Consider the following 17,475-nt stretch of genomic DNA (forward strand, 5'->3'; position numbering starts at 1 on the left):
TAAATATAATCACCTTGTTGTTTGAGCATCTCCAGTCTCCATCTCTAGAGCTTTCATACCAGCTCATGTCATTTGTCTCCCATTAAACAATATCTCCAGCTGCTTCCTCCAAGCTCATGACAACCACTGTTCTACTTTGTACTTTCTTGAATTTGACTGTCCTATATGAAAGTCATGTAAGTGCGATCATAAAAAATTATTTAAATTTTAAAATGTATGCATGTGTGTGTCTATGCACATATGTACAGGTGCCTGCAGAGGCCAGAAGAGGGCAGTGGATACCCCAAATCCAGAGTTAACAGACAGTTGTGACGTGTCTGATATGGGTGCTAGGAAACAAACTCTGGTCCTCTTCAAGAAGAGCAAGCACTCATAACTGTTGTGCTCTCTCTCCAGCTCCCATAAAAATATTTGTCCTTTTATATCTAGCATATTTTACTTAACATACTTTCAGGGTTCATCAGTGTTATGGCATGCATCTGAGTTTCCTTTCTTTGTAAAGTTGAATAATATAACATTATTTATGCATATATCACATATGTTTATTCATTCACTCAGTGTAAACTTGAGTTGTCCCACTTTTTGATTACTGTGAATAATGTTGCAGTGAACATTAGTGTGCCGATGTCTCTTTGCTTTTCTGGTTGTAGTTCTTTTAGTATATATCCAGAGTAGGATTGCTGATTGCATAGTAATTGTATTTTTATTACATCCTTTATTGTAAACAGCTGTGCTCGTTTCCTACAGCATCTGTATACTCCCCCATCCTCTACAGTGTACAGGTTTCCACTCCTTCCTTGCTCTTGCTTGCCAGTGTCTTTTACATGGTGACTGTCCTAGTAGGTATGAGTTGGAATCTCATGGTGGTTTTGGTTTGTTGAGAAAATGAAAAACAGTAACAAATATCAATTTATTTAATCTGTCCATTTACTCTCATGGCTTCCTTCTCTTGGTGTATTCTGTATACTTTTCTGATCTGACTCCATAGAACCATCACATTTTTAATGTTTTAAAAGTTCATTGCATAACAGTTCTTTACGTAGTTGCTTTAATGGCCTTTTCTATTCCTGAATATTTAGATTTGTGCTTTTTTTCATACTGTTAAACTAGTTAGGGCAAAGGATGACAAAATATTTGCCTTTAGGATTTAAAGGCTGCAGTCACTGTGTTCCTAGGGACTGAGCAGTCTCCTTCCCTGACAGTCTAATACTCTAGCCTACTGGTCTCACTGGATGTATCTTATTAGGAAGTTTGACAATAGGTAAGGCTAGTTGCCTTTTAACATGCACAGAGCCCATGCATCTCCTCTGTTGCCAGTTCTTATGCTTTGTTTTCAGTTTGTTTCTGCTTTTGTCCCTATGGTGTATTTATATATTGGCTTATATTTTAAATATAGATAATATTTTCTCATTGTCTTCTCTCTGTAGTTTTGTCTTTTATTCCATTTCATTTTCTACCTTATTTGTTAATTTTCTTTCAATCATGATCATCTCACATCATTTTGAACTATTATTGGATTCAACTCAGAGAGTAAGGGTCATGCCTGAGAGAGGATGGTTGCAGCAAATTCCGTATCCTGCATGTGACTTTCATTTGCACACAATAGCCTTCATAGTCTTCTTTGATAAAGTTTTATCATGACTTTTTCTTGGTGGTACTGGGAATGGAACCAAAGACTTCATGCGTGTTTCAAAACCACTTACCATTGAGCTGTCTGTCCTATTATCTAGTCCTACCTTTACTTTATTTCCAGACAGGGTTCTGCTAAGTTGCCCAGGCTAGTTTCAAACTCAGGGTAGCTCAAGTAGTCCTCAAGATTGAAGTCATCTTGCCTCAGCCTCCAAAGTAGCTGGGATCACAGACCTGTTTCACTAGGCCTGGGCTTCTCTTAACTATTCAGTAGCTTGAAATTTTTGAACTTTTACAAGCCTGGAGAGCTACAGGCTAAATAAAAAGAAATTTTACTAAACAGTATTATAGAAAAGTAATATAAATATATCAGTCTCATCAAATACCACCCACCTGCTAGGTATAAAACCCTGAAGCTTCTACCTAATAGAAAATTAACCAGACTGTAGTTAGGAATGCTACACAGTGAAAGGAGGGGGATATAGTAAAGGTTGCAAGAGGGAGGGGTGTGGTTTTATACCTGAAAAAGAAATTAGGGAAGGAGAGGATTATTTTCATGCAGTGTTTCAGGGATGCCAGTCCTTCATGGTGGGAAGGCCTGGCAGTGGGCATTTGAGGTAAAACAGCTGCTCACATCTTAGCCTATCAGAGAGTAGAGAGCCTGCTTCCCTGTAGGCCATGCCCACTGAGCTGTAACCCTCAAAGGCTGAACCCACAGTGACTCAGCTCCACCATTCATGCCTCTCATCCGAAAGGTTCCAAAACCTCTCAAACCAGCACTACCACTTGGGACCAAGTGTTCATGTATGTGAACAAGTAGGGGACAGTTCACATTTTAAACCACAATGATTATCCTATTTTTAGTTGGTGATTTTTATTAACTTCTAGTGATAGCTTTGTTGAGATTTTTATTCACCAGCCATGTGGTTTACTCACTTAAAATGTACAGTTTGATGTTTTCTGAGTCTGTTCCCAATGTTGTGTAGCTATGGCCATAAGTTGGCTTTAGGATATTCTTAATCATCCCTTAAACATAGTGGCTTTCAGCAGTCACACCTTATTTCCTCTTAGACCCCATCCCTAAGGAATCTACTCCTGTGTTTTCTGTCTTTAGAAATTATTGTTCCTGGCTAAAACATAGAGATAGAGATAGAGATAGAGATAGAGATAGAGATAGAGATAGAGATAGAGATAGAGATGATAGAGATAGAGATATAAATAGAGCTAGAGATGAGATAGATAGAGAGATGAGATAGAGATAGAGAGAAATAGAGATGATAGAGATAGAGATATAGATATGGATATAGTTGATATATACACAGTCATGCACCAAATTATGCTGCCTTATTTTGGGGCTTCCTTCACTTAACATATGTCTGCATAGTGTTGCAGCATGAGTCAGTGTGAACTTCATCCCTGTGCATGGCCACATAATTCTGTTTTATCGACAGGCTGCATTTTGTCCGTCAGTGGACTGACATTTGGACTGTTACCAGCTTTTGACCATTTGTTCTGAGAATACTCATGTACAACTTTTTGGACAAATGTCTTTTTCATTTCTTCTGGATACGTATATGTAGGATTGGAAACGCTGTGTAACCTTTTTGAAGAACTAGCAGTGTTTTCTAAATCAATGCACCCTTTTGCATTCCCACGAGCCTTGTGTGAGGACTGCGAGCTCCCACATCTTCACCAACACTTCCGTTTTATAACATAGTTCTTTATTCTTGCCATCCTTATAGTGGGTGTGAAGTAGTGTCTTTTTTGTGATTTCTATATTGTGTTTCTCCCATGACTAATGGTTTTGAATATCTTTTTAGGTCTATTAATTTTATTAAGTCTTAAAAGTATACTAAATGTCTAATGGAAGCTTTAGTTTGGCATTTATGTCTGTTAATGAGGATAGATCAAGGAGATACAGAGCATATTTTGTTAATTCTGATATAGACATTTTTCACATTTAACATCACTGCAGCCACAACTCACAGTAAATGTATTATGGTTGTAGTAAAGGAATTTTTGCAAAAGAAAATATATTTGAGAGTTAAAAGGGCTATTGCTCTAGGTTCTATAGTCCCTATAGCAACTAGTATAACTTTAGTCTAAAATGGTCTCAATTTAAGATTAAATAATCGCTTTTCTTATTACCAGATTAAATGTTAAGTAATTTTTGCTGTGAAGTCTTTTTACCTACATTAACCTTTTCTGATGAGTGGACAGCAGTTTCTACCCTATTGTGTCAAGTTCTAGCCAATCTTAAAGGATTTGATGTAATATTTATCCTCATTGTAAAAAATAGTCCCTATTTTCTTACAAATAAAAAATGTGTTAGATTGTTCTGTATTAAGAATTCTTGTGTATGCTCTTCTATTAACTTGAGTTCTACGAGCTTGTTGCATGAAGTGCATGGACTTTGTTAAAGCCCCATTGTCATTTATCATCATTGTATTTCCTCCTTTTTAGGGGAGACAGATGATGAGGAAAAGCAGTAAAGCTAATCTTTTATTGCTCTCCATTGGACTTTGACCTGCTGTAAAACTGGCTGTAGCCAGAATGAAACAAACTCATGTGATAGTCTTTCACTGATGTTTATATGAAACATAAAATTTTAACATAGCAGCCTGAATCATGGTAGACAAATGATGTTCATGATTTCCAGGAGTGTCATCTAGTAGTTGTTGCCCTGTTTCTGCTGAACTTACAACTTGATATAAAATGGAATCTATTGAGAATAAGTACATATACTTTTTTACAGTAAAGGACTTAGATGAAGGGTGAGCAGCGTATTGACAAATGATACAGTTTTATAGATTCTGGCATCAGGTTCTTAATAGATTATTCTTTTTCCAGAGCCAAATTTGCTTCTCTATAGCTCCTGTTATTGATCGTGATTCTGCTTTCTTGAGTGTTATATGGTGTAACTTCTCTGTTAGGGATTTTCAGCTCTTCATCAGATATCATATTTCCTGTAGTCTTTTTTACCCTTTAAATGTTCCTCCTTTCTTCATTGCCCTGCAAATGAAATAGTTTGTTGTTTTCTACACCATCTCCTAGTTGTAATCTTACTTGTCATCCCCCTACTAAGATGAGTGGCTTTGAAGCATGGTTTTTGAAATGGTAGTGAAGTAGTGAAATGTAAAGTAGGACAGCAGTTCTAACTTGATATTATATATACTTTTACAAGTTTTATTTATATAAACATTTGTGTAATCCTTTGTTGTCTTTTCTTGTTTTTCAATTTAAATTCTCACACTGAGTTACTAAATATATTAGAATTTGTTGTTGATTTATGTTAATAGCAGGTGTTGGTGTTCTAAGTAAACTGTCTACATAAATTAATCAACTCCGTTCCTTACCACGCAATCTGAGGTATTTCCTGCCACCTGCTCCTCCCTCTTATGCAATCAGGCAACACAACTCTTGTTCCTATAGACTCTGTCCTTGGCTTGTAGCATTGTACTTGCCAAATGGTAGCTAGTTAATTCAGTCTTCTGAATGAATGCATAGGCATTCTGCTGGCTCCTTCACATGACTTCTCCATGTAGTCTAGATTGATCTTTGGAGAATCAGGGGTTTGAGCATTTATTCCTGTTTAATTGAGTTTCCAAATATGTTCTTTGGCACAAGGTGCTATGGTGTCCTACCAGCATGGATTAGATAATTTTGGAGCTATGTGACTGTGGGGTGGTTGGAAGTGTGTAAGGTAGTGAGTCTAGAAGGCCTTTGGACTAGTGTAGAATACCTAGGTTCTGTGTTTGGAAGACTACAATAAGTAGTTGGTACTGTTTTTAAATTTTAGAATAGTTCTGAGAGGAAATGGAAGTAATTAAGTTCTGAATTGATAGCACGGAGAAGTTTCTATGGAATCAAAAGAATTCAGCTGTCAAAAACAACTTGTGTTAAAGGGAAATTCTAAAAATAAAACAAAAATTGCAAACATTCCTTGAATATTTGATCCTACTTGAAAACTTGTGAGAATGTGCTTATCTAGGTATCTTTTATGTTGTTTTTCTTTCTTTCTTAATCAATTATGATTCATTGACTGCAGTTAAAATTGTGTTTTTTCTTTGCAAGTTCAAAATATCTTTTTAAAAAGAATTTATTTTATTTTATGTGTGTGTGTATTGCCTACCTGTAGGTAGGTGCACCCATGTTGTACAGTGCCCAAGGAGGTCAGAAATAGGTATTGTTAGCTGCCATGTGGGTGCTGGGAATCAAACCTAGGTCCTCTCGAGAGCAACCAGTCCAGCCCTGGACCCTTATATCTTTTAAGTGAATTAAAGTTGGAAGACACAAAGTAATCTGAATGAAGAGCTCCTCTACACTGTATAGTTTTTTTCCCTCCCTACTTAATGATTGTTACACCCTTAACTAATTCATAGCATTGTTTTAAAAAGTAATTTGTCTTATTCCTTGTTTTTCCAAGGCATTCAACTTAAATTACAGGTGGAAAACCATAAAAGACTAAAATAGAAAAAAATTTGTAACTTTTCATATATATACTGAATTGCATACTATTTAATAAGCAGCAGGACAGAGAGACAGTCAGGAAGGTAGGGTTATGCATATAGTAGACACTTTAGTTATTCCCCATATCCAGGTGTCCTTAGGATCTATTTTGAGACACATCTCCACATAGATAGAGAATGCATTTCTAGCCATGGGAGACTGGAAGAGTCCATTGTGGCCATGGAGATGTGAGTAGAAGAATTGAAGGGAACTTCAAGGCTATGCTTTTCTTAGAAAAAGAGCCTTTTCTCTGCCCCCCCTCAACAAAGTTCGTACAAAGGTAGGATCAACTTACATCTAAGATAAAAGCCACACAGTGAAGATGGCAGAGCAGAAGTATATTTCTTTCCAAAAATGCTTCAAAATGTATTATTTCCATATTAATAGTGAGGATTACAAGAGTTGGTTCACATTATTGCTTGCTTATAGAAGGAAAAACCTGTAAAATGTTCAAAAATTAAAAATTGCTGGAGCCGTAGTGAGACCTGGTGACTTGAACAGTCCATTCGTGTAGTATTGCAGTAAAAACAGTTCATTACTTGCTGTCTCCCCTCTACTCTCTCCTTCATTGTTGTGGGAGACAAAAGGGAGGCTGGAAAGGAGGGAAGAGAAGCTTACCTGAGCCAAGGTCATCTTCACCTTCAGATGTGAGGTACTCTGCTTCCACTTGTCTGTGAGGTGATGTCTCACAGTTAAGTTCTCTGGTACTGTAGCTCATAGCTTATTTAGAATTTGTTTGCCTAACTTCCCTTCCCTCTAGGTGTGCTCTTCAATCTCTTGCCTAAGACTGTCACACTGTGTAGTCTTGTAATCGTCCCCCTCCACTGTCATATTGACCCATGTAACACTCAGAGTCTGTCAACTCAGTTACTATAGTCTCTGAAGGTTGGAGTTGCCTTGGATGGAAAAACAGTACCTCAGAAACTCTTCTGTCTGAACATGTCATTGTCCCTTTAGGACCCAGGTTGTCAATGGGATCAGGTTAGGAGAGAGTGCAGAGAATAATGGAGGCAAGGATGATCAAGAATTTCTGAGAATAAAAGTAATTTTCTACAACCAGAGTGTGAGATTTATGTGCATGAGTGATGAGATAGGAAGGTGGGTAGATGCAAATGAGTTTAAAGATGATTTTATTCAACTTCAATCATGGGAGAGATGTGACTGAATTTTTCTAAATAAATTACATAATTTTGATTCAGTATTATATACAATGTAAAAAAATAGGAAATTGCAGATACATTTGAGGAATAAACTCATGTTACTCAGATATAAACATTTTATCTTTTCTTCTGCGTATTTTCCTGCAAGTATCTTATTGCATGATACATCTATTTATAGAGAGTTTAAAGATTTTTATACATGTTTGCTTTTCTTCAATGGTTGTAACTTTTGCTGTTTGTTCTTTTAGAATAACACTGTATCCTAAGTATCTAAAGTCTTGCCTGACACACAGTGGATATAGAATAAATATATTCATTTGGAGTCCTGGAATATTCCTGGGAAGCATGTGATACCTACCCTACCCCTGGATTCTTTATCAGTTCCTGTACTTTGCTAATAGTGGCAGGCAGAATTTCTTATTCATCAATCATAACAAAGTAAGATAAACTGTTTTGATATTCATTATGAATGTTTTCACCATTCTGTAACTTACCTTTATCATTTTACTTATTTTTTAATGGACATTGGTTTTGGCCAACTTAAAAACAAATCTTGGGGCCAGAGAGATGACTCAGCAGTTAAGAGCACTTGCTGCTCTTTCAGAGGACCTAAATTTGGTTCCCAACACCCACACTGGGTGGTTTACAACAACCTGTAACTTCAACTCCAGGGACTCTATACTCTCTTCTAAATTCTGTGGGCACCTGTATTCACACCTACACAAACCTACACACAGACACACACATGTACAGATAATTAAAAGCAATAAATCTTGAAAAAGCCAAATGAAACAAACAAAAAGAACCCAACAAGTGTCTGCATAAAAGAAAGTCAAGATCTTTATATCAAAGAAACTTGAGTATTTCTTCCATGTTGATATGTAAACTTATGTAGTTCAGAGGTGTTCTGCTTCACTGTCATCCAGAGACCAAGGGTCCTGTGTTTTCACTATTCCCCTATCTTCAGGGCATTGGCAATATCTAATCCACATTATAGAACAAGTCCATAGACATATCTCTTCTTATACAGAAGGACAAGAGGTAGAAGGCCTGTGGCTATATTTCTTTTATACACATGAGATTTTGGCTTTGGTGAGAAATATAATAATGTGGATTCTATTTTGCAGCAGGAGAGGGTGGGAAATACAGTTTCCAGCCCCACAGGCATGCTCCCAACTGTATATTTTTGCAGTGCTGCTATCAATCTCAGGGCCTTGAGCCTGCAAGGAAAGTGTTTTACCCCTGAGCTGTACACCCTCACAATAGCCACTGCTCCAGTAGAATGGAGAGAACCTCTTTCAAGGGACAGTCACACGCATTCAGGAGCTCTTCCTTTTTTATTTGTCTATCAGAATTCTCCTTCAATAGTTCATATATTTACTTATATTTTCTTATACTCCATGATATATCCCTTCTCTCCAGTGAATTAACATAGTCTGTTAAGCCAGGAATATTTCCTGTTTACTCCTAGAACATTATTAAAGGGGCAGACTCATTTGATGCACACCTGTAATTCCAGAACTTCAAAGGGACAAGCAGGTAGATCTCTGTGAATTCCAGGCCAGTCTGGTCTACATAGTGAGTTCTAGGCAAGTCAGCTTACATAGTGAAACCCTGACTCAAATAAAATAAGATTAAATGTCCCTTGATTTGCTGCAGTATGCTAAATAGAGCAGTGTGCCCTGTGGTATCAAGGTGATGAAAATCATGGGCTCTCTTTGCTTTGAGATTGCAGTCAGGTGAGGAAGGCATTAGATCACTGAAGTGGCCAGGATATGAGGCATTCTGGGATACTGTTTTCATAATAAGATGCTTATAAGTGTTTGTTGCCTTTTCTGTTGTGCTGTCACATATACTGATGGACTCATAGCAATGACGGGTCAGAATGCTAGAACATCATAGGAACTCAGTCAGTAGCACCCGACTGAACTAGTATTTTTCACTACCCTGAACTTTCTGATTAAGAGCAGAAGTTAAATTCTTTATTTTTATTAAGTCTTTACCCTTACTTACACATATTTTTGATAATCTCTTTGTTGTTGATACTGTTTTGTTTTATGAGAAAGGATCTTGTTCTGTAACCCAGGCTGGCCTGGAGCTCACTCTGTAGCCCAGGCTTTTCTTGAACTCATGACTGTCTTTTCATGGCCTCTTGAGTGCCAGAATTACCGGTGTGCACCACTGTCCCCACCTTTTTAATACTCTGGGAGTAGATGGGAAGTACACCTAAAGTGCTTCTGCCTTGTCAGGAGGCATGATGGTTTTCCTGAGGAAATCAGAGGTGTGACTGAACTGGGAACTGGATTTGAGTTCCTTTTGTTGGAAAATACTTTGTACTTACAAGGGTTATAAACTATAGTCAGTCTGACTTGGCGATTTGGCACTTAGCCTTTCACTATAGGAAAAACAACTAACAATATAATGTTCATAATAAAATGTTTAAAGCTTTCAAGAAAGAAAAATAATATTGTCTCTGGCATTGGAATCTTTAGATTCTCCCAAGAAAATAATGCCTTTTCTGATGAAATTACACATAATATTTAAAAGGGAATCTAAAAATTAAGTAATGAGGGTCTAGAGAGGTGGCCCAGAAGCTAAGAGCACTGACTGCTCTTGCAGAGGACCCAGGTTCACTTCCCAGTCCTACCTGGCAACTAACAACTCTCCATAACTCCAGTTCCAGGGGGATCCAGTGTCCTCTTCTGGCCTCCATAAGCATTGTACAAAATGGGTGCACTTACATACATGCAGGCAAAACACTCATACAGAAAAAGCATTTTAAATTGAGTAATGAAATATGTCAACATTTAATTCTGTATAAATTAGTGGACCATCACTAATGTGTAAAACCGTGCATCTCAAAGATCATAGATAGACCAGTAGATTTTAATGTGATAAAATATGAGTTTATAGAAATAGGTTCCACATTTTAACAAACTTTAAGACACTGTCAGGGTGGATATGACTAAATCCATCAGATTCATGTATGAAATTACCAAAGAATACATTTTAAATGTTATCTCTTTTCAACTTTTGATGTATAATCAAGGACAATCCAGTTGTAAGTAAATGATGTTAAAATATCCTTTTTTCTTATCACATAATTGTGTGAAAATGAGATTTCTTTTTATACTACAACCAAAATAATAATTAAATGCAAAAATATGTATAAGCAACCAGAATTATGAAATTAGGACGTTTTCAGAAGTGTAAAGCGATGGTGCTTGGGGAGTAGACTTATAGGATAAATTGGTCTATAACAGCAGGTTTGGAAGTCAGGATGCACTTGTCTTTGGTGACAACTAGAGTGAGAGATTTCCTGCTTTGCCCAGGACAGTCCCCGTTTAAACACTCAGGTGTCTCAAACTGGGTGATAAACTCTGACTTAATTTTAAAGTATAAATAGGGCCAGAACCTGTGTTCCCAGCATTTTGATGCTAAAAACAGGAAGATCTGGAGTACAAAGTTATATTTGACTATAGGGAGTATGAGGGCAGCCTGAGACCCTATCTCAATAACTGCCCCCCCCCCCGCAATGCTGTCAGGATTCACTTGTCTTCTCTAACAGTTTCTTGGTACTACTTCCCTTTGTTTTGGTACCATCCTTTAACGGCAGTTCCTGCCATGCTCTGATTGTGAAAAATGCCTTTTCTGGGCCATTTTTCTTGGCCATATTTCATGTCATCCTATTAGCACCTTGATCTTTCATGACAACTTTAATTCTGAAAAAACGGCAAGCTATATTCAAAGACTGTATTTTCTAAGCTTTTATATGTATTTTGTGTGTCACATATAGATATATTAGCATATATCTATATGTAAAGTATTTATTTGTTCGATGATATAAAACACATAAGCATAAGAAATTTCATTCTCATGATATAATGCTGATGGGACAGTTAGAAACAAGTGATTCCCTCTTTGTGGTCAGTGATCAGGTGATTGACAGCTTCACCAGATAGAGTGCACAGTATTTGACATTTGTTTAAGAACCTATAAATACAATCTCAAATAGAGATCTTGATATTATCTGACTCTTGTGGTGTCAGGCAAGTGACCTAGAAATGTTTAATCTGTTTTTGTGAATGTACAGGTAGAAACTGAATTAAATATACCACAGAAGCCATACAGACCCCAAAGAATATGCCTGTGTCATCCAGTCTTCCATCCTTCTTAACCTCCATTTTGGGAGTCTCTAGACTCAGATTGTACCACTCTGTCTGCCAGTTCAACTGGCTGAATTCTATGGTCTGTTTGACAGGGCGTGCCAGAAGGAGCATCAAGTGCTGTGTCCTGTCTTTCTGGGGTTCCCTCGCAATTGTGTTCATTACCTTTTTAACTGCACACTTCATAGAGCATTCATTGTTCTGGAGGCTGACACTACAAAATTAAGGTGTCGACAGGGACATTTTTTCTTCCTTTTTGACATACTGTATATAAATACGTATATATACGTATATATATATATCTTAGATATGAAAATGTAAGTTTACAGTTTATAATATCATTTTCTTTTATATATGTATATACAAATGGTTAAGTTAAGCTAAATAACGTATCTATCTTCTCCCATACTTACCCTTATTTATGTGAGGACATATAAGCTCTATTTTCAAAAGATTTCAAACACATACTATGCATACACACACAGATACGCACACACAAACTCACAATCTCATGCATGCGGCATCATCACATTGTCTTCTGCTGATCTCTCTACAGACAGATACATCACATATCTTGACTGCTTGACTAATGCTGCAGTGAAAAGGCAGATCACTCATGGACATACCGATTTTATTTCCTTTATATTCATTCTTCATTGTTCTGTTAATATGATACATGTTGTAAACATTAATGCCTTGATGAATAGTTTTATGAAGTTAATATTGAAGAAAGTAAATCATTTTGAGATTCTATATTTCTGTTTACAATTATTGTCGAATTGTGTTTCTATCCTAGAATATTGGGTATATGTTTTAAACATGTAATTACATATATTTGGAGCTTTGTAGATTAAATAAAAAGATTATAGATTATTGCTCCTGTTGAGTAATGACAAGTGAATGAACCTAGAATCTCATTATAGAGAAGAAAGGTTTAGTCATTGAATAACCATTAAACTGATGGTTGATGTGATACATATCACAATCCGCTGAGAGATTGTGAAGACAGAAAGTGGTCTTATCCTGTGTATATGTGCTTGACTTGAATGTAACCCAGTCCTTGGGGAAGAGAACTGGACAAACCTATTTTTACACATACTTTATCCTCTGTATAGTAGTCATTGGAATGACCCTTCTTGTTAACTCATTAGCCTCTATCTAAAGGAAGAACAAACTTCTGTCCTTAGGGCAGGAGAAAGTTAAACAACTGCCCTCTCATTGAAAATGAACACCATCTCATTTGATCTTTACATTTCAGAGGATGAGAATGAGGACCCAAGAAGACATGGGGGTTACAAGGTTGGCAAAAAGTCCATTTAGTTTTCCAAAGAGAAAAGTACATTTACTTAGAGTTTTTTCTAAAATAAATACTCCAAGGAAGAGGAGGGGGAGAAATCTTTTTTCCTCATTCTCAACAAGAGAACAAAGCTTCTGATGTTTACTTTATAATTGTTATTGCACTCCCTTTAATTTACTTTTATCTCAAATAAAACACCTTGATCTTGGTCACCTTATAGTAGCACTCTGAAACAGAACTGACTTAAATGCATATGTAATTGAGTTTTATTCCATTTTACCTTAGATTCTAATTTATGTTTTTCTAGGAAAAAATTTATTGTTAAATTTTATATAAATACTATTTCTTAGGAGAAATGCCTATAGTAGTAGGGCCTGGTATTCATTATGAGTACTTGACACAATCACCATATTGATAGATGACCAGCTTCTAATATTGGGTGGTTTGCAGCCCTACAGCAGAGAGGTATGTACTGTAAATGTGACTCCCAGCAGAAAAGTACACAAAGAATTTTCTTTAAAATTTGTGGGCGAGATGGAACTCAGCAGGTAGAGGAATCCTTCCTGTGTTCCATCCATCACCACACCTGGGTCCCATCCTAGCACCATATAAAATCAGGTATGGTGTTACATGCCTGTGATCCCAGCCCTCCAGAGGTTGAGGCAGGAGGATTGGAAGTCTAAGGTTATCCTCAACTACACAGTGAGACGGAGGCCAGTCTGGACTAGCAACTCTACCTGAAAAAACAAATATCCTCTTTTCTGAGGTCAAAGGTGTTTTTTTGTTTTATGTTTTAGACCTTACCAGGATTAAAATTTTAACATTTCTTAAACATTTCTTCAACAAATTAGGGGCAAACATTTATTTATTTATCATTTTTTAGTGATAAAGTCCATAGTTCTGCTCAAGGAATTTGGATCTATCCAATAATTTGACTTAGCTCTTATTTTCAGGTTTTCTAATCCATCTTCCTTTCCTTGTGCTAACTTTTCTAGGTTCACTTACAGATGTCCCACTGGTAGGCTGCCATGCTGTTAGGACGCCTTCAGGACCCTGTAACTGCTATGCCTTCCCTCTATGCCCTAGTACTCCTTTACTCCTCCGACATCGATTTCTGCAGGCCTTCATTAAGCCCCACGTCCTACACCTGCAAGGCTCAGCGTTTGCTCTCAGAGATGTAATTTTCTACCAGCCACTTTCTCCTCAGAGGAGGCCTGAAGGAAGTTTCCTCTCACTGAGTCCACTTTTGGCATCATAACCTCAGACCCACCATGACCTGAGCAGCTGTACCCTCAGTCCTATGAGAGTTACTCTCTCCCTCACCCCCCTCTAATGTCACTTTACTTTGACCAGCAAGTCACCTTGACCTGCTGGATCTTGTGATCAGAATCTTAAACTTTGATCTTTGCTGACTGATACATTCTGTGTATGGATTTCCTGTTTCTTCTTGAAGTTGCAGTTGGTAGAGTAGGAACATTTTTATTTCACTCTGGATTTAAGTGAAAAGAAATAGATGCCTGACTGAGTAGTTCTAGAAAAGGTAGCCCTTTCTTCCTGTCCCCTGTCATTTTACTATACCGGAGTGGGTTTTGTTTTTATTTTTTTTAACATTGCTTCCTGCCAGCCTCTCAAATGCGACTGTTTTGACTGATATTTGTAAAGAATAACCTTTAACTATTTCCTGAATTCTGTGAGGAAGCAGAATATCAGTATGTGGAATGTTGGAAAATTCACCTTGTGGCATCAGTAATTTTCCTGCTAGGAGTCTCTTTGCATGGAAATGAGAATTGAAAACTAATTACATAAATTACTGAGTTTTGAAGGATTTTTTTCAGGGTTTCTGCCTCTAGGTACCTGTTGCAGAAAGAGTAGCTCATTTCTAACAAGGAGAGTAGATATCCATCTCTATTCTTTAGCCTTACACAGATTTCAGGATTTTTTTGAACCATGAGCCTTAAAGTGCTTGCTTATTGTGAAATAAACTAAGCCTTCCATTTTAGCAATTATTTTAAGAGATTAAAAGTGATTTAGAATTTAAAGATAATCTTAACGTCAGAAGGCTCCCCCCACATACACAATAAGGTTTTTAAAAAAACTAATATGCCTATATGGTTGACTGAGAACAGTCTCATTCTTTATTTTTTATTTACCCCTTTGCATAGATCCCAAACCTCACTGGCTTATATAGCTTGGACCTTTCTCTGGCCTTTGAATTGTGTCATTAACAGCATAATCCAGGCCAGCTACTCATCTGTGCTCTCTGTCTATGGAGTTACCTCCATGTATGGAACCTGGATTTTGGCATGTTATACGAATGCATAGCAATTTCTCACTCAGAGCATTCTAGAAATGCAGAGGCCTTTTACAGACACCCTGTGCTTCCCAAGGGGACCCCCCGGATTAGAAAAGTGTGTGAGCCATAATGCCTGGAACTATGCTTTTCACTGAGCCAAGCACAGTGTTGTTGATTAATAAATAATGGGTTGTTTATCTTGGAATTGTTTTATTGGCAGATGTCCTGAAAGATTCAAAGGCTGTCTGTAAATGAAGACTGCTCCTATTGTTTATTCAGTGACCGTTTTTCTATTTAATATGAGGTTATCTTGTGAAAATTTCTTTAATAACAAACCACTAGTAAAACTTAGGCAGTTTTCTCTCTGGAGTTTTCAAATAGGCTATTTAACTACAACAATCTATGATGTCTTCTAGTGTGTATGTGTGTGTGTGTGTATGTGTGTGTGTGTGTGTGTGTGTGTGTGTGTGTGTGTCTAGCTCATTGTCTGTCTGTGGCTACAGGGGGAAAGGCAAAGAACATGATGAAGCCTTGAAATTTATTATTATCCATGAGTTACAAGTAGCTTAAATAAACCTAACTGCCTTTCTGTTCTCTCTCTCTCTCTCTCTCTCTCTCTCTCTCTCTCTCTCTCTCCCTCTCCCTCTCTCTCTCCATCTCCCTCTCTCTCAGTGTGTGTTTGGGTGTGTGTATGTGATGGTAGCTTCTAAGAATTTAGGTAGAAATACAGGCAGAAGAAAGACAGTAAGAATCACATGTGGAACATCAGAAGGGACTTACAGAGGAGATATGTTATTAGAGGATAAGTTGCTAGAGATAGGTTGATAGAGAATCACGGGTGGCAAGAAGTAGAACAGCTTTGTTCTGCAGGGGAGATAGTGTTTGAAGATTTGCAATGTGACCAGCAATGGCTGTTATTGCATCTCTATTTTCTTTAGTAATGCTGAGCACAAAGCAATGTGGGAATGGCCCTGGGGAAAGAGGAGAATTAGACCTATGAAATGTAATACCTGGGCTCAGTTTCTGGAACATAAATTCCTCCTGAACATATGGTCATGGCCAAAAAGGACATGAAGGGTAGAGTTGTGAGATCTTCCTGTGTCCTGTGCTCACATGATCTCAACATTCAGAAATCAAGATGATCCTGGTAGATAATTTATATAACCTGATGTAGTTACTGTGAAAGGGATGTGTATTAAAGGGGATGCTATTTTATTAGCAGTATTTTCATAGTTGTATGGTACACAGTAGGACTCAGCTCACGAGGACACCCTGCACAGGTAGTGTGCCGAGGAGGGTTTGGAGAATGGCTCCTGGGTTTGTGACTCATGAGAAAGGAAGACAGGAAAGCTCCACAGCACACCATTCCATCCCCAGTGTTTAGTAAATCACATTCACTGTGTGGTCCTGTTCAACAGTGGCAGTTGGACATGCAGCGCATAGACGTGGCTATTAGCAATTACATTTTAAAATTTATTCCTGTGGCTTCATGATCCCACTGCCATTCTTCATAAGAGCCACAGGTTAAAATATTGGCCAAACAGTTAAGATATCTTCCAGTGTGGCAGAAAAGCCTGGATAAAACAAATTTATAGTGCTTCTGTTAGGAATGGAAGATTGAATTTACTTGTAGGCTTTTTGTTTGTTTGTTTGTTTTTTGAGACAGATTCTCATTGACTGTTTTGTAACTCACTATGTAGCCCAGTGGCAAGCCTTGTGGCAATCCTTCTACCTAGCATCTCAAGTGCTAGTATTATAGCTGTGAGCTGCCATGCTCAGCCAAAGATTGAATTTCTTGATGCTTTAGAGAGTCTACAACTCAAGCATTTTTTCACCCAAGTTTATTGAAGTTAACTATTATGAAGTAATAGATAAATGAACTGAAATATGGAAGTTTTTTGTTTGGAAGAAAGTCCTTTTTTAATTTTATTAAGTTTTACTGTATTTTTAAGATACACAGCATATTGTTAGAGGATCTATAGCATGACTGTTAACTATTAACAGTCATAAAAAATTAACAACAGTCATAATTTTGCATTGCTACCAATTTTCCCTTCAGTGGTTAGAATTACTACATTCCACTCATTTAGGAAACATCCTGAATATGGGACTAGGGTATCATGATAAAGTGATTATATAATGATTCACTGATACTGTACTTATTTATAATAGCCTTGCATGTGAGGCCCTAGGTTGGATCCCCAGAGCCACAAGAAAGAGGGCAAGGGAAGAAAAGTGGAGGGAGGGAGGGAGGGAGGGAAAGAAAGAAATCCAGAGTACAGCACACTGTTAGCTGTAATATTCAGATTGCACTTTAGGTTTTTATGCTTAATCATCCTACATATTTCCTGTTTTGTATCCCGTTTTAATATAAAACAATATTCAGTTGTAAGCGACACAGAGTATGTGTGTGCTTTTGTA

The 17,475-nt window shown here is 37.3% G+C and overlaps 1 protein-coding gene across 1 annotated transcript in view; it reads left to right on the forward strand.

The window, feature by feature from the left end:
- Positions 1-17,475, forward strand: part of Gnai1 (G protein subunit alpha i1) — a 114,668-nt gene that overhangs the window by 32,335 nt on the left and 64,858 nt on the right. The gene's annotated exons all lie outside the window — the stretch shown is intronic.

This window comes from Nannospalax galili, unplaced genomic scaffold (genome assembly GCF_000622305.1).
Source record: "Nannospalax galili isolate Female #2095 unplaced genomic scaffold, S.galili_v1.0 scaffold312, whole genome shotgun sequence".
NCBI lineage: Eukaryota > Metazoa > Chordata > Mammalia > Rodentia > Spalacidae > Nannospalax > Nannospalax galili.